Raw genomic sequence first — 27400 nt, 5'->3', positions numbered from 1 at the left:
CGGAGCCTCCCCAGCTGCAGATGCAGAGAAAGAGCCTCTGGGCAGCAGCATTTTGAGCACGGTCGCCAGAGCTGCCCTGGCCAAGCACACAGGGAAGTGCTGCACTCACGATGACAAGTTGGCAAGTTTATGGTGAGCTTGGGGAAGGGAAGAACTTTACCAGAGCTCTGAAAGAGCTCCTTGAAGTAAATTGCTTTTGATGAATACTGATGAAGCCAGATACTCAAATGGAGGCAAGACAGACCTACAGAAGCCTTATGCAGCTAAGCCTCAGGTGACTAACGTATGTTCAAAGCATATGTAGGCACACTTTACATATGTGAGGTTATGCATATGCTTTAAGGTAAGTACTTGATTTAAATGCACCAGAGCAGTCTGAACCTTCCAAAACCGAACGCTGAAATTAAATGCAGCCTTTCATTTTCTGAGACCAAGTCACCCCATATAGGTCCTTTGGAGAAGACGCAAGTTTTTCCTTGAACAGTATTTTACATTATTTTTTTTATATATATATATATATGTACACACACAAAATATATGTACATAAAAACTCTAAAAAATGCTTACAAGTTCCTCTGTTAAAATGACCTGATGTATACCCACGATTAACACACACAGGCCCAGCAGTATTCCCATGGTGACCCATAGAGTCACAGCCTACACCGGAAGCAATACCACTGACATTTTGGTATTCCCAGATTTACAGCTAATGCTAGCCTTCCTCTCCTCCCCCACCTTCCTACCCCCAAGGAAAACATTGATTTCCTATGTTAACAAAAAGTATTCCTGGAAACAATAACAAAAGCATTAAATAAGTTAATGTATAATTACTTATTGTTCATACAGTCCTCCTTCAACCTAATTGCTGTTACACATTAAAATAAGTGGTTATTACAGTATTTACTGGACTTTGAACTGCACTTTTTTAGAGAAAAAAACAACTATTCTTTCCAGCTAAAACCCACACTACCCAGGTACATAAAAATTAATTGTAAAAATACAGTCAATCAATGCAGACTTTGTACTGTCAAACACATGCAAAGGCACCTTAACCAGTCTCCCCTCCCACCTCCACCCCAATAGTCAGGAGACAATGCCAGAAAACTTCTCTGCTTCTGAAGGTCAACAGCATATGAAGTGTTGCCTGGCATGCATGAACTGAGGCCCTTGTTTAGCCAGGCATATAAGGGGCTTTTTACAGAAATTACAGATTTCTTAACTTGGCAAGGGCAATCCTGATAAAGCAAGCTGTTTACCTAGCCATGGAAATGAACATGACGTGTGGACAGCAAATGGAGTAACTTTATCAATAGAATAAAAGAAGGTATTTTGTTCATCTGTTGAGGAACGTTTTAAAGAAAATAAATGTATGTTTTATTTTGAGGGTACTTTTCTCAAAGACAGGTGAGATCAGTTACACTGTACAGCACAGATACATACTCTAGAGCATTTCTCAGCTCATCTCTTTTTGCCCATGCACTGGAGGTGATCTTTGGCACGACTCGATCCCTGAACTGATAAAATCTGTGGCATATTAGACAGACCTTTACTTTGCATCTGTCCAGAATTTCTGCAAAGAAATATTTAACATATTACTTGCTCCACAGAATCTAGTGTTCAAAAGCATCAAATTAAGCTCTCATTTGCAGTTACCAGCAATGCTCTACCTGTTGAAACCAATCAGAGTGCTAAAGGATGCCATACCCACCTTTCTTGGGCAAACATGGACACCAGCACATTTCAGGTAAGTGCACAGAAAAGCACATTTTGTATGGGAACTTCAAAATTACCCTAACTGCTCAATCTCTCTCCCCACTGCTGTTAATTAGCAAAATTACAATAGCATTTACGAGCTCCTATATATTGCATGCAGGCACTATCAAAGAAACAGTGCCAGTTAACAGACTTACCACACTAAGCAAGCCAAATTCTCAACTTGCTCTAGCCATCCTGTAAGCAGTAAGAACTGGCAGACAAGAAACTGGCCTGGCTAGGAATTTTCCAATCGAACAGAGGTGTTGGGGTGGGTGGAGTTACTTCAGCATAACTGAAACATTTCTCAAACATCTGCTGAGCAAGGCTTCTCCAAAAAACTAATCGAGTTCCCTATGAGCCACTTATCCTTCCCCAGAGAGCCCAAATCACAGCAAAACTTGGGATAAGCGAAGTTCAAATTATCAAAGCAGGAAGTTACTGTGGCTTGTGCAGTCACAGAAGAGCTGACCACAGCCAACGTTTTGTCAAAGTTTGTTGTCAATAAGGCCCTGTATCAGTCATGCCTTTCCTTCACTCTTCTAGAGCCACCCCAAGTAAAGGCAAAGGTGATGCCTGAACAGTTAGTCTCTTTTTAAATGTCTGACTATATATTCACGCAGCCATGCATAAAGCTATCATCTTCATTCACAAAGAGCAGTTCTGGCAGTCATTCGTACAGATTTCTTACTGTAGACAAAACCACGCAGTCAGAACTGCCACAAATTCAAATCTCCAATTTAGCCACATACCAAAACGCGCAGGGCTGGCTCTGCAGGCAGCAGATGAGAGCTGTGGCTAGATTCTGTGGTTAACAGAGCTCTACCACTGGCATCCATAGAACCAAGGATTTTGGCTGAAGAGAGCTGGTTCTATCGCTGCTTAATATTTGGACTCTCCTCTTCAACAATGAAAAAAAAAAATCCACGTATGAGAAGCAATTTACACAGGATGAGATTCAGCTCCACTGGCTGTCTTCCTTAAATATGCAAAGTTCCCAATAATATTGACACAGGTAGAGTTGTTCCAAGACCTGAGCTTTATCCATCATTATTTTTCCAGGGGTTCTGCTCATTAGCTGAGACCAGACAGTCTAGCCACCTTGCTCACAATCAGAGCACAGCAAACAGGGAATGCTTTGGCTCTTTTTAAACTGCCTGAACTGTGCAGTTGGAGGAAAAATACAAGAACTCTTTCACCACTTTATCCCCATATACACCCTGCTTTTGGACAGGGCACAAATTACTGCCTTGGTTCTCCATTCTAGCAGAACACACACTCCATCCTGCTGCCCTCAGAGGTGGTGTTTGTTCCTCTGCTGCTCAGGATAAAGATAATCCACAATTCTTCCAACCTACTCGGAGTGCATGCTCCATAAAGAGAACAAAAATGCAAGCTATCACTAGCAAAGAAAAACTACTTGCTCTGATCATGAACCTTTACAGCATGCACCATTTCAGAACATACTGGAGGGGGGCAATTCGCTCCTGCCTTTGCTGTAGGCTGCTTTTTTATGAATATGTTCACTCTTCCCCATCATTCAAGGAAACCTTCCTTCAAATCAGTGCTTCAATACTGAAAAGCTGTAAGAAATTGCATAACACCTTTTATGAAGACATTGAAGTTTCAGGTTCACTGTGCTTACTGTGTGACCAACCAAATCCCACAATGTCACACCTCTCCTGGAATTGGATAGCATCAACTGACAAATCCAGCGAGAGATCTGAAGATGGTCACCTCGAACTCTCACATTCACACTGGTCACACTGCTATACATTCACCAAAGCCTTTGTGATGCTTTTCACCACCAGGAACAAATGCTTATCTGTTTTAATATTAACAGAAGTGGAATACAGAAGAGCCAGCAGTAACAACAGAGCAGTCCAAACATCTTAAAAATAAACAATCTCTTCAAGAACTCAAGAGTCTGCTTTAACCTTGATGATTTCCTCAGAAAATTCTGTGAAAGCTCAACATGCTTTCAGTTTCAGACTTCGGTATTGATCAAAGTGATCAGTGAAATCTAACCTGAATTATTTCTTGAGCTCTTTGCGTCACACAGCTGCCAGTTATTTTTCATTGACAGCAGCATACATGATCAAAAACAAAGTGCTGCAGGGAAGAACAGGGACACTGACAGTAAAGTGATTCACTAAATTTTTTTTTCAGAAGTGAACTAAGATTTCATTCCTACTTCAGATTTTTTTCTTTTTTTCTCTTTAATTTTCAATTTCCTAGGACGATCTTATAATTCTAATTCTTAATGGTTTAATTTTGAAAGCATTTTATCTGTTCAGTCTCATGATAAATGCAGACAATTCCATCTCAGAAAACTCTTGTAGAGTTGATTATTTTAAGGCACAAAATTACATATTTATAAAGACAGTAACGAGATGCATCTATACGTAATTACAGAACTACCCATTTCTGAGATAATTTGCCCAGTGTGAACATCAGACCTTTCTTCGGAATTGCTCTTGCAGGACAGCAGGACAAAGTCAGCCTAAACACGCAGCCCCTATTCAGAAAAGCACTTAAGTGCTACTGAATTCCATGAAACTTAAAACAAACGTTTTGACACATTTTTTCAGAGAAAAATGAACTTCAGCACATACTTACAGTCTTTCTGAATTGTTTCAGAAGTGCTCATGATACTAATGAAAACTTCACATCTGCACATGCAAGAAAACATTTTTAATCAAGAAAACTCTGTTCTTAAGATCTTACAATAGGATTTTGTTCTTCTGATAATTCTTTTTTTAGTACTACATTAAAAAGTAAGTGTACTGAGTCTGGCTGGGATGGAGTTAACTTTCTTCACAGCAGCCCACAGGGTGCTGTGTTTGGATCTGAGGCTACAGCAGTGCTGATAACGCACCACTGTTTTGGCTGTTGCTGAGCTGTGCTTGCACAGTGTCAAGGCCTCCTCTGTGTCCCACTACACCCCCATAGCCAGCGGGCTGGGAGGGGACACAGCTGGGACAGCTGGCCCAGACTGGCCAAAGGGATATTCCATACCACATATCGTCATGCTCAGCAATAAAAACTGTGGTAGAGGAAGAAAAAGATTGGGTTTTTTTGCTTCCAACGTGGCTGGTTTGGAGATTGGCTGGGCATCAGGCTACCTGGGGGAGGTGGTGTGCCATCTCCTCTGCTTCGCTTGTTTTTTCCCCTCACCCCCACCTTTTCTTCACCTATTAAACTGTTTTTATCTCGACTCAAGAGTTGTCTTGATTTTATTCTTCCCATTTTCTCTCCTTGTCCCACTGTGGAGAACTGGTGAGGGGAGTGAGCAAGCAGCTGTGCGGGTGCCTGGCTGCTGGCCAGGGTAAACCCACCACAGCGAGTCATACAGAAAACCCATTCCAGATTGGTGTACTACACTCTTCTTAGATTCTGATGTACAATTTGCCCCAATATTCAGTGTCTACAATAGTCTATTATTTCTGTAGATATCTGTATGGCACTTTACATACAAATATCTGAGCTGAGTATAATCCTCAGCACAACTCCACAGTCTGGGGAAGCATTTATTATTATCATTTTACTGACAGGTGGAGAGGTGGAGAGAGAGTATAGCAAAAGATTTTCAGAGCTGCTTAAAAATTTTGGCCTCATTTCCAGGAAGATCATTTAAACACACCAGCCATTTTTAATAGCAACCTAGAAGTTTCTCGGAGCTGGAAAACCAGCCCTTTACAAGTCTGAGTGCTTTACTGACCTCTCTACTACTGCCCCTCCAAGTACATCATCTGATTCACAAATTTGGACCTTCACTAACAAGCCAGCAACAATTTCCCCATTTTCAGACCCACAAGACATTATTCTGATGTGGAAGACCAAGTACAGCTGAAAAACTACCATCTTTTCACTGAAATCATCAAATGCTAGCACTGCTCTTCTGAGAAATCCCTGTGCTGTGTAACATTGCTGACAAAGGTGGAGATGCTTCCAAGGTATCTTGCTCTCTAGGTAGGCCATCTGTTTCCGACAGCTCAAAGTCTGGTCAGGAACTGACCCAGTGATTCACTTAGTTGTAGTAAATAGAGCTCACAGCCAGACAAGTAACATTTCATCACATACTTGGCCACGCTTGGGATCACCAGATGTGTAAGAACTGCTTTGGGCATCTATGTCTTTTTTTCTTCCTTCCTTTGAGGAAGCCACACAGCTCACCGCTACTGAGTTTAGTGTGCCTAACCATTAACTAACAGATTGATTCTATTCACCCACTCCCTGTAAACCTTCCACCACCAAAAGCCTTGGAGTTTTGCCATGTATTAACTCAGTGTAAAAAAAATTTCAAGAAAAAAGGAAATTCTTAAGAAACAGTATAACTGCCCTCCACCAAAGAAACAGGGTGCGAGTGGTGAGTAACGTGCAAAGGAGTCCTTCTGCCTATTTATTATAATGTCTGAGCATTTCACAAACATCAATACATCATCTATTTATCATCCTGACACCCATGCTCAAGCGCAGGAGTATTGTGATCTCATTTTACAGATATAAAATTGAGGCATCAAGTGATTCACTGAAGATTTCTCAGGAAGCTATTCACAGGGAACACAATCCAGATGTCCTAAGCTGCAAGTAAACTGGCAAACCTTAAAGACATTTGAAAAAATGGTCATCCCCATTAGAATTACACAGAATGATGAGGTCATTAGCTTACTCGCTAGACTCAGGCTTGGAACAGACTGAACTTATGATTTCCTAACATGCTGGACAGAGAGAAACTGCCTGCTTTCAGACACAACAGCAAAAGGAATTACTGGATATGTTTAAACAAAATACTTTCTTCAAAACAAGTGACAAAAAAACACTGGGTTCAGACCACCTCTGAACTTAGGCAATTGCAGAGACTCCATTTCTCAATTTTGTAGTCTATAGGTTTACCTAATTGAATTTTTTTTATTACTATGAAGCTGCCCTTTCTCACCATCCTCTGAACATCACCTTGGATTATACTTAGTTTGAGATGATTTCAGAATACCAGTTCAGCAGAACTTTCAGTTGCAAACCATGATACAACTTCATAGTGGTTCGAAAAAATAAAAAAAAAAAAAATAAATGAGAAGCAGCAGGGCAAAATAGTATGAGCTGATCAACCCAGTGACACAGAAAAAGAAGATGATGGAAAGAAATTTATCTGGAGTGGTGAAAAATAGATTCTGCAGACAAAATAGGAACTGAAGCAGCTTCTGAGATGTTCAAATAGGCTGCACTGCCCTAGTGAAAGAAGCCCCCAAAGTTCCTGGCTTCCTGTTCCCGCACCACTAGACCTATAAATAAGGTACTATAACTATTTGTTATCCATCACACACATGCACAATGTGAAAGCAGGCACACTTGCCCACTAACCTGTGTCTTTGTAAGAAGTCAAAGCTACATAGTATGGAATTTAGAAAGCACCATTTTACTAATTGTTGCATCTGTCTTCCCCTACCCCATAAGCACTCTGGCACGTGGCACTATAATCAGCTTTAGCAGGACAGCTCAAGCAACTCGATGAACTCAGTTGTAAAGTATAGGTTGAAAGTATGACTTAACAAGTTTCTGAACTTACCCACTCACATCCCAGTCACAATGATTAGCAGAGAGTGATACAAAAGGTATCTTACCACTGTGAATGACTCCAGTTTCTATTCTTATTTTTCTATCTTCTCCAATAGACTGTATCTCCTGCAAAACCAGCTGAAAGTTAAAAAGAAAGTAATTAGTTAATTTACTCTTGATTTACTTTACTGCTCTCACCTAACAGGAGACTTTCGTGAAAAAACATCCCTCATCCCCTTACTGCTCTGGTCAACATGTGGGGGTGCTGACAGATGCCCTTACCAGTTTCACAGGGCTTATCTTCACCATCATGCGAGTTTAGGCAATTACCTAAGCCTTGTTGTCAGCCCCATTCCTGACCACACATAGAATTCTCCCAGCTAAACAAACCCGTTTTCAAAACTAACGAACACATATTTTAAACTCAAAGTAGCCAGCACAGTGAGATGTGCAGGAAGATAAACCTTAAGTGATGTGAACCATTCTATCCATTAATGCAAGAGGGCTGTAGGTGCAGGTTACAGTAATTCACCAGTTACTAATCAAATCCCTCTGAGCAGCACCAGTTCAGTTTCAGTGTGGTCATTCTCCCATAAGCAACGCTATTATGTCAAGAGTACTAACTCAGCTGAAACAAAGGGAAGCCCAAAGAATGACACCAGCACTTTGCCCACAGTACAAGGCCTTTGCCAATTTGCATATAAATTTCAGAGGAGTTCTCCCCAAAGTTAAAAGACATACAGCCACACGGATAGGTAAGTTTTGTACTCTCTTGTACAGTTGCAAGGAGAAGGCAGTCATGAACTGGTCTATGATTTAACCATGCATGCCAGACAGGAATTATTCCTTTCTAGTTGCTACTTAAGTGAGTTGCACACTGGTCCTTGTTTGCTTTGGAATAGGATCTGTTCAGCAGTCCCTCAGCTAACCCTACAAGTATAACATGACATTTCTGAACATCCTGACTGCTGAAATCAGCCTCTACTAAGCCACTACAACTGGATTGTCATTGTAAACTTATTTTTCCTTCTGTATTACAAAATACTCACTCTCTGTTATAGACTAGAAGTGTGTGACTGCTGTCCTATTTAATCCATTTTATCCTTATTGAAACTACACATTTTGCCGAAGCCAAAGTGAAGTTTTAAAGTGCAAAAGTCCTGTCAGAGTCACAGGTTTTATTTTAAAGCAAGGCAGAAAGCTCTTAATTACTTCTGCATCTGAAACAGCCAGGTGTTCCCTGAAGCACGGCACCTAGCAAAGGCTCTCACAGCTTAGGTCCCAAAGTCCACTGCAATCTAAACACACATTTCTGCACGGTTTGCTGAGTCACAGTTATGTTCAAAATCAACAGAATGAATGGAGCAATTTAAAATATGATGCTTCAATGAAGATATACAACTACTCACACATGTCAGTGTTAAAGAGCACTTCTGGGTGTTGGAATCTACACAGCAGGCACAGATCCATGAATTAAGAGGGGCTGGAAACCTAGTGAGGGAAGCATACTCGCTTCCATGCCTTTGGGCAGAATACCCTAACCAAGAGCTTGGGAAGAGGCCTGGCCCTACCAGTACTTCATTCTTCCGTGCAAGCAGGGGCAAGACTTGGCTATTTATTCCCTTCAAAGGGACATAAGGAAGGGCTGAGAATTAGGGAGACGCTGTGCATCCCTTTTGTCCAGTGAGCACCTAAATTGGGACTGAGAAAGACAGCAACATTCCTAACATATGGACATCTAACTCCTTCCAGTAATGTCTGTAGTCTGCAGGTGGTATTTTTAGGATTTAAATAGAACAAATCAGATCACGCACACTATTGTACTGAGGCACCTTACTGATTCTGCTTTTTTCCTGCATAACACATCACCTGCAAAACCCCAGTTTTGATCTTCAACTCAAGTTGTGGGAGAGATTCCTCTCCAACTTCAGTGGAAAATTAAAATCTGAAAACATCAAACAGGAAGAGTTTTACAACTTTAAAAAAATATTTTTTTCTCCCTGCTCAGTGAGTTCTTTTGACAATCTTTGTCCTCTTGAACTTTATGAAATATTGAAGACCAGAGTGACAGGTAATCTCAGAATCACATTTTTTGAAGTGGTCTCAAGTATGAAATATGGTCACTGGTATGAAATTATTCAAGTTAGAACTGTAATTGTTGTACTTTGAGGGCTGCTACTATTAAAGACTATTTTAAAAGACAAAGGAACATAAGCAAAAACCTTAAGTAAAAAGTTTTGTTTTGCATCACTGTAAAATGAAAAAAGCAGATAACCAAGACAGCTATATACCATATGTAAAATTTTAAAAAAAGTTTTATTGGATGTTGTAAAGGTTTGTTCTTTCCAAACAATACCACATCTATCAAGTTTGACCAAATGATATGTAATACTTTGGTAAAAAAAAAAAAAAAAGGTTCTTATGGGATATCTCTCCATAATTTGATTACCTTCCTAACTCACCATTTTGTCCTTACTCAATGTTCCATGGCATATTATCAAAGAAAACATTATGCAGGAAATGATGACTCAAGGGAGAAGAAAGGAAATCAAGAGTAAAGGTACAACACTTAAAAGGAAACTTATTTCACTTCTGTATTATCGAAGAAAATACTGTTGCTTAACATCTGCAAATGTTTAAGGTAATTTCGTATCATAATGAAAGGTCAATTCTTAAAGTGATTTTTATTTTCAAACAAAAAAAGACCCTGAAATAGGAAAGCATGCTGTGACTCTGCACATAAGAATAGAGACTTCAAAAACAGTGGCCCATATCCCTCTGTGGCAGCTCTATGGCCGATGAAGGCCTTGTGTGTGGAGATGACACAAAACGCCCTCTCAGAACCTGCAAACCACTGTCCGCCACTGCAGGGTATGAAGAGAAAAGAAGCAGAACTTCAGATATTACATCCCCAAACCTCATACCAAACGGAGCTCAGCGACAAAATAACTGCACCAAAACTAAGATAAGCCAAAAAAAAGCAGCAGGAATCAGTGCTCATCACAGCTCTACATCCCTGGAGAACATACAAATAAACCAAGCACTTCAATCCCTCCCCATCTTGAACTCTGACCTTTTTCACAGTTCCCTAATCCTAGTACTAATGTGACAACATGACTCATCCAAGCACCAGAACCAGACACTAAGATTAAATCTAGATCACAACAGCTACTCATAGAGGTGTGAGCCTTAATGAATCTAAAGAGCAGAATCAAAGCATACCATGAGCTATATAACACACTGCACAGGAGCCTTCATCCTATATGAATCTTCTTTACTCTTTGGAAGAGTAAAACAAGCTCTTTGACCACTCCTCTTCTAATGCCTAACCCTGATCCCAACCTTAACCTTAGGTTTCACAACACACCTGTCACACAGAAGAGATCAAAAAACTAAACACTTTACTCTGCTAATTCCACTGTAGACCTACGAGCCTTCTGGATCCTAACAGTCAATATAACCTTCAATCCCTCCATTCCTGAGCACATATCCTAAACACAGTCCAAAATACAGTGTTAAGTATAGCCCAGTGACAAAGATTAGTGCTGAAATTAAACAAAAGTTGACTGTGCCTAAATCAGCTCTTACCTCTGTGGGAGCCAGCGGTAAAATAAAGTCCTCCAGTCCTAAATAAAACCCTCAAAACATAGTTATCATCCAACACAACTCCAAATTTAAGCAGAAGCCATGAGATTCTGCCTGCAGCAGCCTGTGGACAAGCAGAGAGATATTGCAGGGCTGAACATTAAACTGAACTCAACACTACATATTCACAAGCTCAACAAAAGAGTACCATAAGGAGGAGTGGAAGACTTCATTTCTGCTAACCTGTAGGGTCCAATGCTCACATTTAATTCTAATGTCTCTACCTGTCACTTCTACGTTCAACGTTAAGAACAGTTTGTTTGGGTTTTGTTTTGGGTTTTAGGGTTTGGGGAGGGTGTTTTGGTTTTTGTTTTTGAGTTTTTCCCCAAAATTAAAAGCTAGGTTTACTGCTGGAATCGGAGGCATGCTGAGCTGGGATGAATGCTGGTAACACAAGGATACAATGGACTACGGCTAGTTTTCTCTGGTGAGGCCACCGTTGGAACATCTAGTGTGAGAAACCAGTTGACAGAAGGCAGGGAATCTTCTATTGAATGCTGATATGACTGAGCAGAGGCTATTTGGAGTCTGCTGGTACAGATACAACAAAGTGAGATTTTGTTGAGGGTTTTGGTACTTGTTTTTTTTAGACCTTTTTTGGTTTTTGATTTTGGCCTAGCTAGTGAGTCAATCACACTTCCCTCATTGCCAATGCAGTTATCTAGCACTGGAAAGCAAACCCCCATGTCTTTGACACTTACTCAAACCTTAAGACGTTCAGTGTCAACCTTACACTCAACACAGACTGCAAGCTCTGATGTAGTCCAAGTAAATAGGAGGCGCTCCTTGTCTGTCACTGCTACACTTCAACACAGTTGCAAGATTTCCGTTTTGCATCTCAGTATTCAGTCAATTAATAACAGCATCCTCCAAAGCTGAACTCTGCCTGCCTTTACAACTAACCCACAATGTTCCATTTTGTGCACCGCAGTTTCTAACCCCAGCCAGGGAATGCAGTGTTAAGGATACTCAGCAGGATCCAGCCTTCAGAGGACAATTCATATTGACATTTATGATGCGCATTTCTTATTACAACAAAAGACGCATACGATTATAAAGCAGCATAAGCTCCCTGACTAAAACCATCCTCATCTGATATTTGCCAAAAATTTTACAGCAAAAGAATCTGTTGACTTTAGGATTGGGAAACAACCAAATAAAAGTTTCAGGACCAGATCAGCTCTCATCCTACGCCAGATTTCTGTCCAGTGACACAAGTGGGATAACAATACCACAGTAGGGCAAAGGAGAGGATCCATGTTCAACACTGGTCCAGGAGGGAATTACAGTAAATGAAGAACAGCTGCAACGAGGAAGAAAACCTGTAAACGCTGTGTGGTCTTGTCAAGGAGAAAAATTGTTCTTGAAGGCTCTCATAGCAGAGAGCCAGCAATGCAATCAGACATACAACTGGCACCACGTCAGTTTCAGCCAGCATGAAATAGCATGGTTTAAAAAACAAACCAACTCTGGTGTTTACTATGATCTATATGGCTTAAAGGACTTGAATATCCAGCCCTTCTAGACTATGAAACTCTTCCTGGTTGTGTGGGAAGTTTGGTGTGAGCTAGAGCATCAAGATGGGCCTCAGACTCTTTACAGATACATTTTTTAAAACTAGTCATGTAGAGTCAATAAGCACCTTTATTCTCCTAACAGCGATCTGTCATTATTTCAGTCTGTTATTCCTCCTAACTTAACACCAGTCAACATTTTCCTCCCAAAGCATTAAGGGCCTAATTCCAATTCCTACTGACAGAACTGGAGCTGGAACAGACCTGTAACAGAGACATAGGTGAGCCATATGACACCAGAAATTCAACACCACACAGTTAAAAACCTAGCATCTCACTGGATGAGAAATCTCTCTTAGAAGTCCACTGTCAGAAGAACTGGACCCACTGGAAACCCAAAACTGTTCAAGGACTGAGTTGTGGGTCCCACTAAAGCACTAGCTCTCAGACAACAAGCATAAGGCGACACTTAGAAGTTCTACTTCCTACAAGAATTGCTGGCTGCTTCCTACACTTTGCATACTCCTGATAGATGGGGATAGTTTTTTCCACAGTTGGGAATGTTTTACTTGGATGTGTTTACTTTTCCTCAGTCTCTGGCTGACTCACAGATATCTCCATTTATTTTAGTTTTCTCCACTCTCAGAAACAGTGAGGGGGTTTCTGTAACCAACTCTAGGCACAGGGTTAATGACCCTAGTAGATTTATGTGAAGCTCTCTGTTCACCACGAAACTCATCCACATATTCCCAGAGAAGCCGTACTTTGGGAATTAAGTTCATTAAAAGAAACGTACACTCATTTGTAACATTGTAACATATTGATAGAATGGCTGTCTCAGAGTTGTTATCTTTCAGCCTGAAGGTGACAAAAAATGATACTTTTCATAAAATCATAGAATGGTTTGGGTTGGAAGGGACCTTAAAGATCATCTAGTTCCAACCCCCCTGCCATGGCCAGGGACACCTTTCCTCTAGACCAGGTTGCTCAAAGCCCCATCCAGCCTGGCCTTAAACACTGCCAGGGAGGGGGCATCCACAGCTTCTCTGGGCAACCTGTGCCAGTGTCTCACCACCCTCACAGTGAAGAATTTCTTCCTCATATCTAATCTAAATCTCCCCTCTTTCAGTTTAAAACCATTCCCCCTCGTCCTGTCACTACCTGCCCTTGTAAAAAGTCCCTCTACAGCTTTCCTGTAGGCATTTCCATTCTGCAGAATTTTTCTGTGGAACACGGATGACAACAGAATAGCCACCCTGGCACCTATGGTACATTCAGTTCTCAAAGTGTCTGTATACTTTGTTAAGATCAGCTAATTGGATTTAAGATGTGAATTTTCCCTGAAACACATAAGCCCACATATCAAAATTACTCCCCTGAGGGCAGGAGAGGACTTCTGAAGCTGCATTTGGAAATATTCACAAAAACGACATGACATGCCAAACGGTTATGACAGTTCTTCATTATTATCATTACTAAAGAAAATATTCCCAAACACATTCCAAGCTAAGCTTTGCCCTTTTCCCTGAACTGAGGATGCACATAGAGTATATCTGCAAAGGTAGTATCCCAACGGGAGTTAGCAAGACTGCCCAACGACACAAGCCATTATTTGTTATTCCTTGCTTTCAGTCAGGATTCTAGCTTCTGAACTTAATGAGTTTCTGCAGAATCCTAGAACTAGTCCAATACACTGAAAAAACATATTTAAAATAGAAAGCCTTTATGAGTGGCCAAGTGGAATACTTGAGGAAAAAAACGATCATTAAAGAAGCTGTAGAGGATTTACAATTCTGTTTTGTTTGGATCTGTACAGTAGCCTAGCCCATAAATAGAAACTAGGTTTTTTTACATTTGCTTTGCTTTATTTGAGAGTTGTGGGAATGATGGTAACCAAGCAACACCACAAAGCTACAAAGCCCTGGTTAAGACAACTGCCGATACCTAGATGAGCCAGGATACGTTCAGCGCCCAGAGGACCTACTGGATCTCTGTTTTTGTACACTTCATGGGCCGCAAGATCCCAAGAAGAACTGGAAAAAGGTTCCATACAATTTGTGGACTCTCCATGCCTCTGGGTGAAAACTGCCTCCTCTGAATTCTGCTGCCCCGTGGAGTCCACTGCAAGTTTTACTCGCCACTTCTGCACACTGAAAGGTCAATCTGCCAGAAAAGCTTCCTCTTACTGAGGCTGGGGAACTAAAAAATACTGTGTGCCAGACAGCAGAAGTGTTAACAAGCTAAAAATAACCTCCACAGACTTAATAGAAAATTCAGTGCAGACCCATGTAAATTTGAGTATATCATCTTACACAGAACATCACCCTATAATTAATTCTAAAAGACGATCACAAGTATAACTAAATTCCAAAAAACATCCACAATGTCATTTTCTAGGCAAAAACTATCCTCCCATTCATGTCTAGCAAATCAGAACAATTAAGCATTTTGCAGCTTCTACAATTAACGACAGCTGAAATACCCCATTTTCAATTAAAGTGCAATCATCACTGTTTTCAAACTGGCACATCCTCTATGTAATCTGTCTTCAGTCTCCCAACAGAAGGACAGAAGCTTCTAGAGGAAGTAGTACTTCATGTTTTGCACACTTAAGCAAAATCAGTTGTGCCCTCACTCTATCAAATGGTTTTTATGCAGCATTTTATAAAGCAATTTTTTTAACTACTCCAAAACCAAAATAGACATTTTCTTAACAACAAAGCCAATGTATATATTTTTGTACACATATTTCAAGACATAATCACATTCTGAAAAAGGAAAGTATGGAAATTATGATTTTTAAAAAGATAAAATTATCTGCTTATCCAAATAAGCAGTAGGCAGAGAAAATATGTCTGAGTGCATATGCTTTTAACTAAATGAGGGATCTCTAAATGAGCCAAGGGGTATCTACTGAACGTAATCTATGTGTGGTGGATAATGCATCAAGGCTGTGGATGCTGAGTTTATGCTGCAATTTAGTAGACAGCGTTACAGCGGCTTAGTATCACAGGTAAGGCAGCAAGATCAGTACCAAAAGCAACACAGTATAGCTACAGCAGAAACGTGCTTAACACGTGGAATACGCAGATATTGTGAAATCTACAGGGTGCATTAAAAAGCTCAATCCTGAGGAACAAGTTTACAACTATTGCTGACACTGATACCTAGTCGATACTGGGTTTTACTGTGTACTATCTGATACCAGAGACTACAACAAATAAGAATTAAAATCACCAAAAAGCCCGAACTAGAGACCCCATTAAAGATGCCCTCTCCAAGTTACACTGGGACACAGAGATAAGGGGGCTTCAGGGGACTTGATCTACTGGCAACCTCACTCTGCTTGTGAAAAAAAACATCACCTTATGACTGTGAAAAGCAGAACTTTTAATCAACACTAAGTCACGTCATAACAACAGTGTTGATTCTGCCTTTATGGCAACGTAAGTGGACATGAAGTTCAAAGGAGAGAGCATCTCCTGGGAATCCTTACTGGAAGGTAGCCCAGCAGAAGGATGTACACTCTGCTTCATCCACTGGGACAGGCACTGCATCCTGCTCAGAGAGTACCCACTCCGCCCAGGGTCCAGTGGCAACAGGATCCTCAAGTCTGATTCCACCTCCTCACTCCATCCTAGTTGACCTGATCTCTGGAAAGGGGGACTGAGAACTCCCAACCAGCTATCACGTAAGCAGTTTCACACTCTTCTCCTTTCTGGCGCTCCTGTAAGAGCCGAACACAACCATGAAGCATGTTTTATAGTATAGAGCTCCTGGGACTAGATATATTCCTTCTTACATAAAACTCGGATCCTTATTTCTCTCCATTTAGAATGGGGAAATATCCTCTTTTCTTGTTGCATACAAATTCTAAGAATGGGATCATAATGAACAAAAATGAATAATGAAATCAATTTACAAATGTAAATATAACTCTAGCTTTTTTTGAAGTTTTAATAGGAAGGAGGAGCAAAATTACCCAGGGGATCTTGGTCAGACTCAGTCGTGGGTGTAAAAGAGATCTCGTTCCCATGTGGTATTTCACCTCACAAAGGAAAGCACACAGAGCTCTCACAGCTCTGAGACAGAAGGTTCCATGAAACACTGATTTGTACGTCAAAGCAGCCTTTTCATGGGAATGACATACAAATAACAAAATAACCACCGAAGTTCTGAAGTAAGCTTCTCACGCTGGAACTTACTGTTTCTTTGATGATTTAAAATATTTTGGCCTAGGCTTCAGCTGGAACGCTTGTGTCAATCTTTTACTTATGGAGGAATTTGGCTAAAATAAAGCAAAAAGTACAGCTTCGTTTTCTTTTCTGCTAATGAGTTTGGATTGAAGTGAGTGAGTGCTGGTGCAAATCTGGAATGCCTTCAGTGAACTCAAGATACACCCCATACTAAAGGAAATCAGTTTATTGGCATAGCACCTTCTGTACAGGTCATTTATTCAGAATTCCTGTCTGTATTTACTTTCCTAGGAACAAACACGTATTTACTGCTGACACTGAGCCTCAGCAGCTGACTTATGACTTGGCACCTCTGCTCCAAGTGCCTTTGCGATACCAAGAGTAAAGTTTGTTCCAGTAATACCCACTCACCCACAAGACATAGTCTGCATATTTTATGGTATACTAAAAAAAGTAACATGTTACATTTAATGACAGAAAGTTGCATGGAAAACATTATGTAAATGCAACGTGGCCAAGCTACCATTTCTAATCCAATCCTTGCTTTGCGAACTATCAGAGTCCTGTTCGTTTTAGCTTTGTAAACTCACAGTACATTGATGTTATTTATTTTTCCATTTTATTTCCTAAGATTTTTCCTGCTTAAGTAGAAGCGGGAGGGGCACAATAAAAATAAATATGGCTACAACCCACCTTTCTTGTTTCCAAGGTCTCCTGACTTTCACAGATGGACCTGCGTGGTATAGGCTCTGCTCACATCACCCATGAAATCAGCTCAACATCATCCTTTTAACTCTAGTCCTCAGTATGAGCAACTGAAGCGTTCACATGTCAGCAAATGCCTTAACATCCATACTTGCAGATTTCAAACACACACACTGCCTGACCACCTCGTATTCACCTTGATCGTCAGTACGTTAAAAACGAAAATTTATCTCAGCCACCTTAGTACATAACTACATCTCTTCTCCTGGTGAATTACTGAAGTCAATGAACTCGAGAAGCCATACAGGCAACTCCTGGTGCATGCTCAGGGCTACAGTACATCATAAAAGCTGGCCATTAAAAGCAGAATTACCAGGTTACAAAATAAAAGTGAAATGATTACATCTTCTCACATCTTGTATATAATGAAATGCCTCATTTAACACAAATCATACTAGCAGTGAACTATCAGCATTCAAGCCAGCCCTGAAGCATGGCTGAAAATGCACTGCTGTCACTCCTCAGTTATTTCCTGCCAGCAGTATCTGATTAGGGAGCTGACATACCTAAAGGACTATGAGACCCATTAGATCAGAAATGGTATGTTAGGTGCATGCTACTACACGTGCAAAACTGACTGGAGACATGGCATGATTTCCAGGAATGAAGGAAAAAAAAAAAAAGGAAAGAAAAAATGCAGACTTTTAAAATTTTAATTTCAATTCCTATTTAGAGTAGAAGACTTTCAAAACATTATATGCTTTAATTACTCTTCTAATTACATCCTCTGTAAAGAGACAGTAAAGGGAGATGAGAAGAAACACGATTTTTTCTAAGATTTATTTTTTTAAAGCAATACAAATACTTTTTATATTGGAAAGATTTTATATGTTGGGGTGGTAGACGGGAAACAATTACTTTAATCTCTCATATTTTAAAAAAGGTAGCAGATAAAAACCAAACAGCCACTCTTCATTGTATTAGAGGACAACTTTTTTTACCCAACTCCATACGACTGTTGTCAGAACTTCCAGCATAACGGAACAAATAAAGAAAAAACTCAGTGCACAACCGATCTCTCCATCCCCACCCCCAAAAATAAACATTCTGCAAACGCAAAAAAGAAAAGTGAACTATCACAGAACACAGTACGTAACATTAGCCCACTACGGAACAAACATGAAACCACTGAACTGTCTTCTTCAGCACTGATGCCTTACGGTTAAGTAAAAAGATCACAGACATTTAAGGGAAACCTTCAAACTTTAGGTATATCTAAATATATCAATATATAGTTATTTTATATTATTATATAAAATAAAAATATTTTTTAAATAATCTAAAAGCCTGAAGGCAGAACTAGAATATAAAGTCCAGTACTAGAATATAAAGTCCTACAGTTTACCAGAAATACCATTAGCTAGTCCCTCTCCCATGTCTGGCACTTAAGTAAGAGAAGACTTGTGGAAACATAGCCTATCCTTAGGATTCTACTTTGACGTAAATTTGACTACTATGATATCATGGGAGGGTAAGGGAAAGAGCCATTGGGGAAAAAAAACAAATAAAAAACCCCACAATGAATCAAATAATAATTCAGAACTTGACCAAGGTAAAGCCCCAGCAAGGGAGCCGGGATGAGGGAGGCAACATAGCCAGGGCTGGGCAGGATCTGCGATCCAGGTTGCTTAACAAACATTACTTAAACCAATAGGACAGAGTGGTGTTCACTCATGTATTTTTTCATGTTTTAAGTAAGTGACAAACTTAGAAACTGGCAAATCAGTTCCTGTACAGCCAGAATGGAAATTCCAAAGAATTAATGCCACAGGAGAAATAGTTACTGAGAAACTAACACTTATTAGCAACAGACAATTTTCCAGAGATCGAGGTATTGCTTCATTTCTACTCTTTAAATACATTATTGCATACGAAATGGAATTGCAGAGCCATTTTTGTAACAGTTCTGAAAGATGCACTCCCTGTATGTGTTGTTCTTCTGATGGCCTGTCATTTTAGCGACAAGAGGTTGAACACACTTAAGCTCTTTGTTTCTCACAGAGGAATGCTCGCATCTGTCAGTAATCACACGAATATTATCACATGGCTGTTAACACGTAACGGTTAGGACCTTATTAGCAGTTCTCTTCTTGCCACTCCTTTCAAGGAATTATGAGAACTCATTTACTTCACACGACTTCAGGCCAAATCTTTTATACAAATTATCAGCCTGGTTTCATTAGCCACTTCAAGGCAAAAATTAACATCATCTTATTTTTTCATATTTTGTTTTAAAAACAACAAAAAAATCCTAGATGCTAATCAAAAGCAAATAGACTCCTGGATGGCTCCACATTTCAGCCTATATCCTGAATATGCAAATAGTGTTCCAAACAATCTGGAGAGACAGCTAAAAACAGGCAAGGGCTGGGCCTCTTTCCTCCTCCTCCTCGATGTAGGATCAAGCTGTGGGAAGGTAAATCTGGTAGACTCTTTCAAGGAAGAAGCTACATGAAAATTTAAAACTGTCATGTTAAAAGCATGTCAGACCAGAGTAAACCATACTGTCTTTACCTCATACACACACTTAGACTCCCTTGTATCACATGTGCTGAAAATCTCACATGGCAGAGTTCACATAGTGCTGAATGTGAGTGGCTGATATATTCCCATCCCATCACTGCCATCTGACTGCTCTTTGCATGTTTCCTTTAACTACACACAGTTTATTTGTATACTTTTGTGAGTGTATGTGTGTGTGTGTGTGTGGTTTTGTTTGGTTTTTTTTGGGGGGGGAGGTGAGGGTTGGTTGGTTGAGTTTTAGGTTTTTGGGTTTGGTTTTTGGTTTGGTTTTTTTTTTAAAAAAAAAAACACCTTTAATCCATGAATAGCTTACCTTTCTACATTTGCATTAACATGGAGGGTTAATAATTTATGGCCTGTCTCTTAAGGAGTCCATCTGCTGTTCAAAAGCCTACATATAGTTTCCATTTCAATTAACAGCAGATTCCTTCCCAAATCTCTTTTCTGTGGCCAGTACGGCAATCTGAAAAAGTCCAGAAGAGTAGTGCGTAACAGCCCCTGAAGTCCCTCCCAGAAAAATCCTAAACTAGCAAAAGGCAAAGCCTTTTATGGAGTCTGGTACCAAATTTGTTGAACGACAAAACCCAACAAAACCAGCGCACTCAGCAACAGCCATCCCAACGCACCCCAGCTGCCAGCTGGCGTCAGTTCCAGCGGTTCCCCACGCCTGCCCTAAGGCCTGCAGGAAGAACACAGCTCTGCAAGAGCCTTGCTCCCACACTCGTGTGGCTAAGCACCTTCATCACACTCCTCACCTTACAGCCGCCCACGGTTTCAAAATGAGTTGTCCTTGCCCAGGTCTTTCGGCACTGCAGAAAACAGCCCTTGCTACAATGACCATTCCCCTCTATTAAAGCACTTTGGAAGAGTTGGGCTCCAACTTCAGAGGCAGCTCAGTGAGGCTACAGAGCCTGGTAGGCTAAGTTCAGCCCAGGACGATCACTATACCATGAGACGAAATGTCTGTTTTTTGACACAAGTAACACCAATCTTGAGTTTTTTAATTTACAGAAAAGGAATCTTCAGCATCAGGCTGAGCTGCTCTCCAAAAGGAAGAAGGCATTATTCACTTAAAACAGTGAATGACAGTTTAAAGGTGTGATATTTAGTTTAGTTAATGATTGCATTTACATTGCTTCATTCCTTTAACATGATGCAACAATGGTAAAGACTAACCTTTTTGCACTTTAATAGACCTTGCAACTGCAAGATGAATCCTCTTCCATTTAACAAGCCCCTTGTTATAACTTAATAAATCTGGTTTTGCTCTTTGGCAATTCTCATTGAAATGCTTTGGAAGGTACCACCATTCACCTACAGCCTGGTTTTCAGAGGACCTAACTGCACACAATTCCAATTAAAACTTTCTGCACTCAACATCTCTGAAAATCCAACACCAGTAAGGCAACTAGAAGTTCCCAACCCTTCCTCATCTATAGGGTAATACGCAAAATAATCAGGGTCGGATACAGTGTAACTTAAGAGAAGGGAATCACGTGTTAAAATGCTAACATGGGAACCTCAACTCATCCCGTTAGTGCAGAGAAAGGCAACCCATCATTCTTTGTCAAGTGATGGCAGCGCCATGGATGAATTTACATACATGACCATCTGTTGCCAGATTAGGCAACAGCAGAGTGACTTCCCAGACTGCCAAATGCCTGCCCTTGCTCAGAACTTCCTTGGTTTTGTAGGCTTACTCTCTTTACTACAAAATAAAATATAACACTACACATTATAATGTAGCCTTCATCCCAAAACACTGTGGACTGTGAACCCTCTCACAGAACTGCCAGAAGTTTCAGGACCAAGCACTGCATAAACACAGGACTAGTGGAGTGAAAGGCAGGACACTGCTGCGGCCTGCTCCACAGCTGTGTCTCTCATGCCATATTCTTGGCTAAGGACATAGAGCCAAATTCCTACTCACATCAAAAGTGCTGCAAAAGTTCTAATACAAAGAGTTCTGACAGGATCTTAGTTTGAAATATCCCTTCCCCAGAATCTTAAGCTGCAGAGGAGCTAGACTGCACCTATTTCAGATATGTGAAGGGCTTGTCTCTCTCACGACAGAAAAAAATGGTGAGGTTCCAGGCCATGCTGTGTTGCAGACCCAATAGTACACCATTAGAACAGTCTTGTATGAAAAAGCCCAGTAAACAATGTAAAAAATAACTACAGAACAAAAAAGGAGAACTTAACACAAATATTAAAAAGATGGTAAGGCAAGATACTGATTTTACACCAGTATCACAAAAGTGCACCTCCACCGATGTTAAGGATTTCCTGTCTTCAGCCAGGAAAATGACGACATTTTCCATAGTCCCCTTTCACACAAAGAAAAACACTACAGAGTCAGAGCTCTTCTGATGTAAAGCTGACTGTCTGCTCAGCTCAAGGTTTCCCCGACACATCACTGTTTGGATACTTATTTTACTTCTTTTAGGATAAAATAATAATTTCCACATTTTAAAAAGTCAGTGCAGCTATCAGAATCAACCCTATGTCAACCATGTTCTCTACCCTTCTGCAAAACCTTCCAATCCACCAGCGATGCGGTAAAGAATCAGCATATGTAGGTCAATGAGACACAAGAACACAGAAATTAAAGACAGGTGTGTGGTTTTAGTAACATATAATAAAGGCAGAACTGGTTTTATTGAGTGACAAGGAAGCAATGATAATGGGCCAAACTCTCTACTTGTGGACTTCAGTGAGCATAAGCCCAAAGAGAATCTGGCTCTAAATCAGTAACATATGAACTGCTGCAAGCCCATCATTTCCATCAGATCATTAACCAAATGGCCAAACTTGAGGAAAACCCCATCAGGGCCAGGGAAGCCTTGATCTTCTATTACCATCACACAGAACAGATATTCCCTGTAATCCCCCCCTCCTTTTACCCTCACAAGCTTTCATTCCCACTTGAGTACCTAAACAGACATGGTCAAAAACCTTGTGCCCTCTGACTGCCAGAGCTCCTTCCAGACCCTGGCATCTTCCCTGACCTTCCTCCCTCACCAAGGCTCCTTCCAACCACCATCTTCTGCTCTCTTCACTACAACAAGCCTCCGGGCACTCTTCTTACACAGCCATAGCAGCTGCTCTAGTTCATCTGTACTCACCTCGCACTGCAGACCTCTTCAGGGCACCGTTGGCCGATACACCTCTAGCCCTAGCCACACTACAGCTCCGTGCATCTGATAGTACACCTCATCTTTTGACTCCTTTCTGCTGTTCTTTCCTTATGTTTCAGACCTGGCTGCCTCTCTGTTGGCCAGATGAATCATCCAATCCTTTCTGGCTTCCACTGTGTTTGTATACAACGTAATTTGGCTATTGTGGAGGAAAAAACCCTCAAGTTCTTTGAGGATTTTAATGAGAAGTAGGTTTCCTTCTTTCACTCTAGTAACAAAGTGGCTGCAGTACATGGGAAACCTCAGGAGCTGCAGGAACAGATGGGGAAGCCTCTCTCCACCGGAGTGCTGTGCAAGCAGTCTATCTCCACACCATCCCTCTCCTCATCATCTCCAGAGCAAGGAGCACAAGCTCTGATCCTAACACCAAAGCACAACTTCATGCCAGCAGCTTAACAAACCAGCCAACTCAAAACAATTTCTAGCCAGCACTAAGCTATTACTGGAACACAGAATTACAAAAAGGAGGCAACATTTGATTCAGACCAAGTCCTAAAGATCACTAAATCAAATTCCGCAGAGGCTAGTATTACTGCACAAGATAGCTATTCCCTCCATCAACACAGAAGGAGAAGTCCCACAGCGATGACATTTTTGGACTTGTAGGTTTTTCCACCGCTAGTATAAACCGCAGTCTCTGAATACACTCCCACTCAGAAGTACCACCACACCCAGACTGCATGTGCAAGGCTTTTATCACATTTAATTTTACACAGAGAACCATACACAGCACTGTAATTTAAATACTAAAAGTGGACAGTTTAAGTGTAGTGCAGAAGTGGAAGCCACAAACTGGACATGTGTAGGACAGCACATACTGAACGCTGGTTTTACATATTACTAAGAAATTCAGTCTGAAATGACCATTTGAGTACATGCTTGAGCTTACAGTCATCTGAGACCCAGATACTCTTTCTTGACAGCTGTACTTAAACTAGTAAGAAAGCCTCAAGTCCTGATCTGGCACCCCATTAGCTATCAGCATGCATCAGCAGCAATAAAAGCCACGTGCCTCAGAAAGTACTCAGGCAGATACCCCAGCGCTGAACCTTCAGGGCAAGCTCTGCACAGGTTTCTAACAAAATCAACCATGATCCTGAAGAGCTACTATCATTCAGAAACACCTCATAGCACAAACACTACCTTTTGGTGCTGCTCAACATAGGATTCAGTCAAACACCATAAGTCCTTACATGGATTTTGCATAAGGTTGGGACAACAAACACCAGCCTACCAGCCCTGAATGTGAAGTGTTTATTTTGAAATGCTGCCAGGCGGGTTGGCCTTACCGGCACAGAAGGATAACAACTCAGTGAGACTGTGCTGTCAACACAACAGTGGTAGCAGCTTCTTTAATGCTAAATCAAAGCACATCCACAACTTTCAGGATAGTCACCTCCCAAGAAATCATACTCACAGTCCACTTGGCCATGCACAGTACAAACAGATAACATTGCTCAATGCCACTCAGAACATAAAACAGCATCAGCCCTCTTAGAAGGAGGGAAACACCAGGTTTAAGTTAGTGCTTTTAAAGAAAAGAAACAGAACAGACCTTCAGTCAATGAACATCAAATAAAACCGTACCAGTTTACACAGGCCAAAATCTGTCCCCAACTCTGAGCAGCAGCACACTCATATTCACAAACAGGTGAGGCTTCTTTGCCACTTGAACTCTTATCTTTTCAACACTTAAGAAGTTAGATTCATCAGTAATTTAAACACTGGCCCCGGTACACAGACATAGGCATATTTTTTCAGTCAGCAAACCACTAGAGAGAGTACTGAAAGGCCTATTATGAAGGCCAATCACTATCCTTTTCCTGAACAACCACATGAAAATTGGTGACTGCTCCACAATGGATTGAAAGGGCCTTTTGTCTGAAGGAAAAGGACAAGGAGTCACAAAGTATTGCAGATTCATTTGTAACTCATGGTTTTTGAGGAAACTGTATAGCTTCAGTTAAGAGCAAACCAAGAAAAGAACAGGCTTTGAAAAATGTTATGCCACAACCCTTTCCTACAATGTATGTGCAGAGCATATTTTTAGATTAGTCTCTTTTGTATTACAAAAAGATGGGCAGGCATTCTATATTATTGTTTTACAAGAGAAGTTTACAACACATGCAGAGCTTTGACTTTATTCCAAAACCCTAATTAGGGTCTGCAGCACTATTTGCCTTGTCTGAACAGAAAATCATCAGAAGTTTTTTTGGTACAAGATCTAGTAAAAGTATAATTGCAATGGGATAATAAGTGAAAGAATTATCCCTGCTGCTTAGTAATCACCTTAGTAATTGAGCAAATTTGCCATCACCCATAAAGTATATGGTGGCCTATTCAACAAAAAGACATTTTTTATATTGAGAAACCAACATTTGACTCTCTAATTTTGAAGTCTGCTTCTGAAGTCTCTCACAAAAAAGGGTTGATTACGAACTGCTGATGACTTGTCAAAAGCAAGAAACACTTCACTTCTCCACCTGCCCCAATCACATTTTCAGTTCTCAGGTTTTACATGCAAATGCACACACACCCAAAATGAGATTTGCACACATGATTTCATTACAGAGTTTCTAAACAAGCTTCACATGGACAATCTTTCAGCAGGAAAGACAGTGGAGGCTAATAAGCAAAACCAGATTTCTTCTAATCCATATCCAGAACAAGGGAATTACTGTACTTCCATTCAGAAACAAAAATCATAGCTGCCAGACTTGCCCTCTTCATCCGTCTGTTCCACCCACATAGCGTGAAACTAAACAGTCAAAAACCATCAGTTTTCACTCTCCAGACTCTTTCCACATCCCAGAATCTATACTCCTCATGCTCCCACAAGCCCTCCTGAAATCAAGCGATAATATTTTGCACATGCCATTGGTCAAGGTACCAGTTGGATTTAGCTCTTCTGACTGCCCTATCAAATGACATCAGGCAAGGAGCTGGTCTCTGGCATGTTACAAGACAGCACTACCAGGGCCAAAATCTTTGCTCTGGGAATCACTCACCATGCTACTTTCAGATATATATCAGAAGCAAAAGTCCTGCCTTGACAAATATACCCCCAAGGTAACTTATACACCTCAACATCTCACACTCTGTAAACTGTGAGTTTATAGTCCTCAGGACTGCAAAGAGGATCCTACAAATGCAAAGGAGAGGCAAACCAATGCTGCGCTGTCTTCTTGAAGCTCAAGGTGCTCAGAAACCAACAGGGCAAAGGGTTTCGAGCTGCACATTAGCCCCCTGCTAATCTCAGAGAAGTTCAGGGCCAAATTCTTTGATATAATAATGGTACAGAGTGTTGCTTTCAAACAACTATTAGCACGGGAAGGTGCCCAGTCTAAAATAAAGGCACTTTGCTATCAAAGTTAACTATTTCACTACTGTCCCTTTTTGTACACGAAGGAGAAAACTGCAAGAGAAAGCTGGTGAAGCATCTGAGGAGGGAAGAAAAGGCAGAAGGAAGAAGAGAGAAACTGAAGGATCAGGACAGCGCAGAAAAACATGAAGGAGACAATAGCACCAGCCACGGGTATGGGATTGTATTTCCCCAGGTAACATGAACAATAAAATCCTTACTATTAACTACAAGTTAACTACAATCAACAGTTAACTATAAGTTATTTTTCTTCCCTTGATCTTTGTGCAAAGGCTCACTGTCCCTGGGTCTCCTGCTCCAAATCGTTACGCAGCTTTACTTTTATCCTCCGGTGCACAGTGAAAAGTGGGAGTTTGACCTTTCCTTTGGATGTGTAAAGCACCACACCAGATTATTTTGAGGAAATGATTGAGGATTTTTTTTTTATTCTGCATGATTGGCATTACTTAACAGCATCTAAAGACCTCTAAGACACGGGCCCTGGAAACATAGTAGGAAATACAGTCCCTAGAATGACAACAGAGGCAACAGGTGCGGGTGAAAAGGAGCACAAATATAACAGCCTGGAGAAATTAATACCACATAAAGGTTGCCTACAACTGCTGACAGGCATAGCTTTGGTACTTCCACCATCACTAGAAGAAAACTCAATGAAAACATAAAACACACTGCAGGCCCTTGGAATCTTGTTGTGCTTTCTCTTAAAAATAGGCCCAAACTGATTTCAGCTCTGGACAGACATTTCCTTAAAATTTGGGAAACGGCAGGAAGGTGTCCTGACATAGCCTTATTTCCATTTCTTTGAGCAAGAAAGACTTGATAAGAAAAACTGATCTAGATTCAGAACCAAACATCCCTCAACACAGAAAG

The 27400-nt window shown here is 40.7% G+C and overlaps 1 protein-coding gene across 2 annotated transcripts in view; it reads right to left on the bottom strand.

Annotated features, from left to right (window-relative positions):
* Positions 1-27400, bottom strand: part of SPATS2L (spermatogenesis associated serine rich 2 like) — a 149661-nt gene that overhangs the window by 57738 nt on the left and 64523 nt on the right. For both annotated transcript variants that reach the window (XM_068407627.1, XM_068407626.1), the window contains exon 2: positions 7374-7446. The gene's annotated coding sequence lies outside the window, so the exon portion shown is untranslated. The remainder of the gene's footprint in view (positions 1-7373; positions 7447-27400) is intronic.

The sequence above is a fragment of the Nyctibius grandis genome, chromosome 9 (assembly GCF_013368605.1).
Source record: "Nyctibius grandis isolate bNycGra1 chromosome 9, bNycGra1.pri, whole genome shotgun sequence".
NCBI lineage: Eukaryota > Metazoa > Chordata > Aves > Nyctibiiformes > Nyctibiidae > Nyctibius > Nyctibius grandis.
The sequence above is the reverse complement of the archived record's forward strand: the minus strand, read 5'-3'. Positions and strand labels throughout refer to the sequence as shown.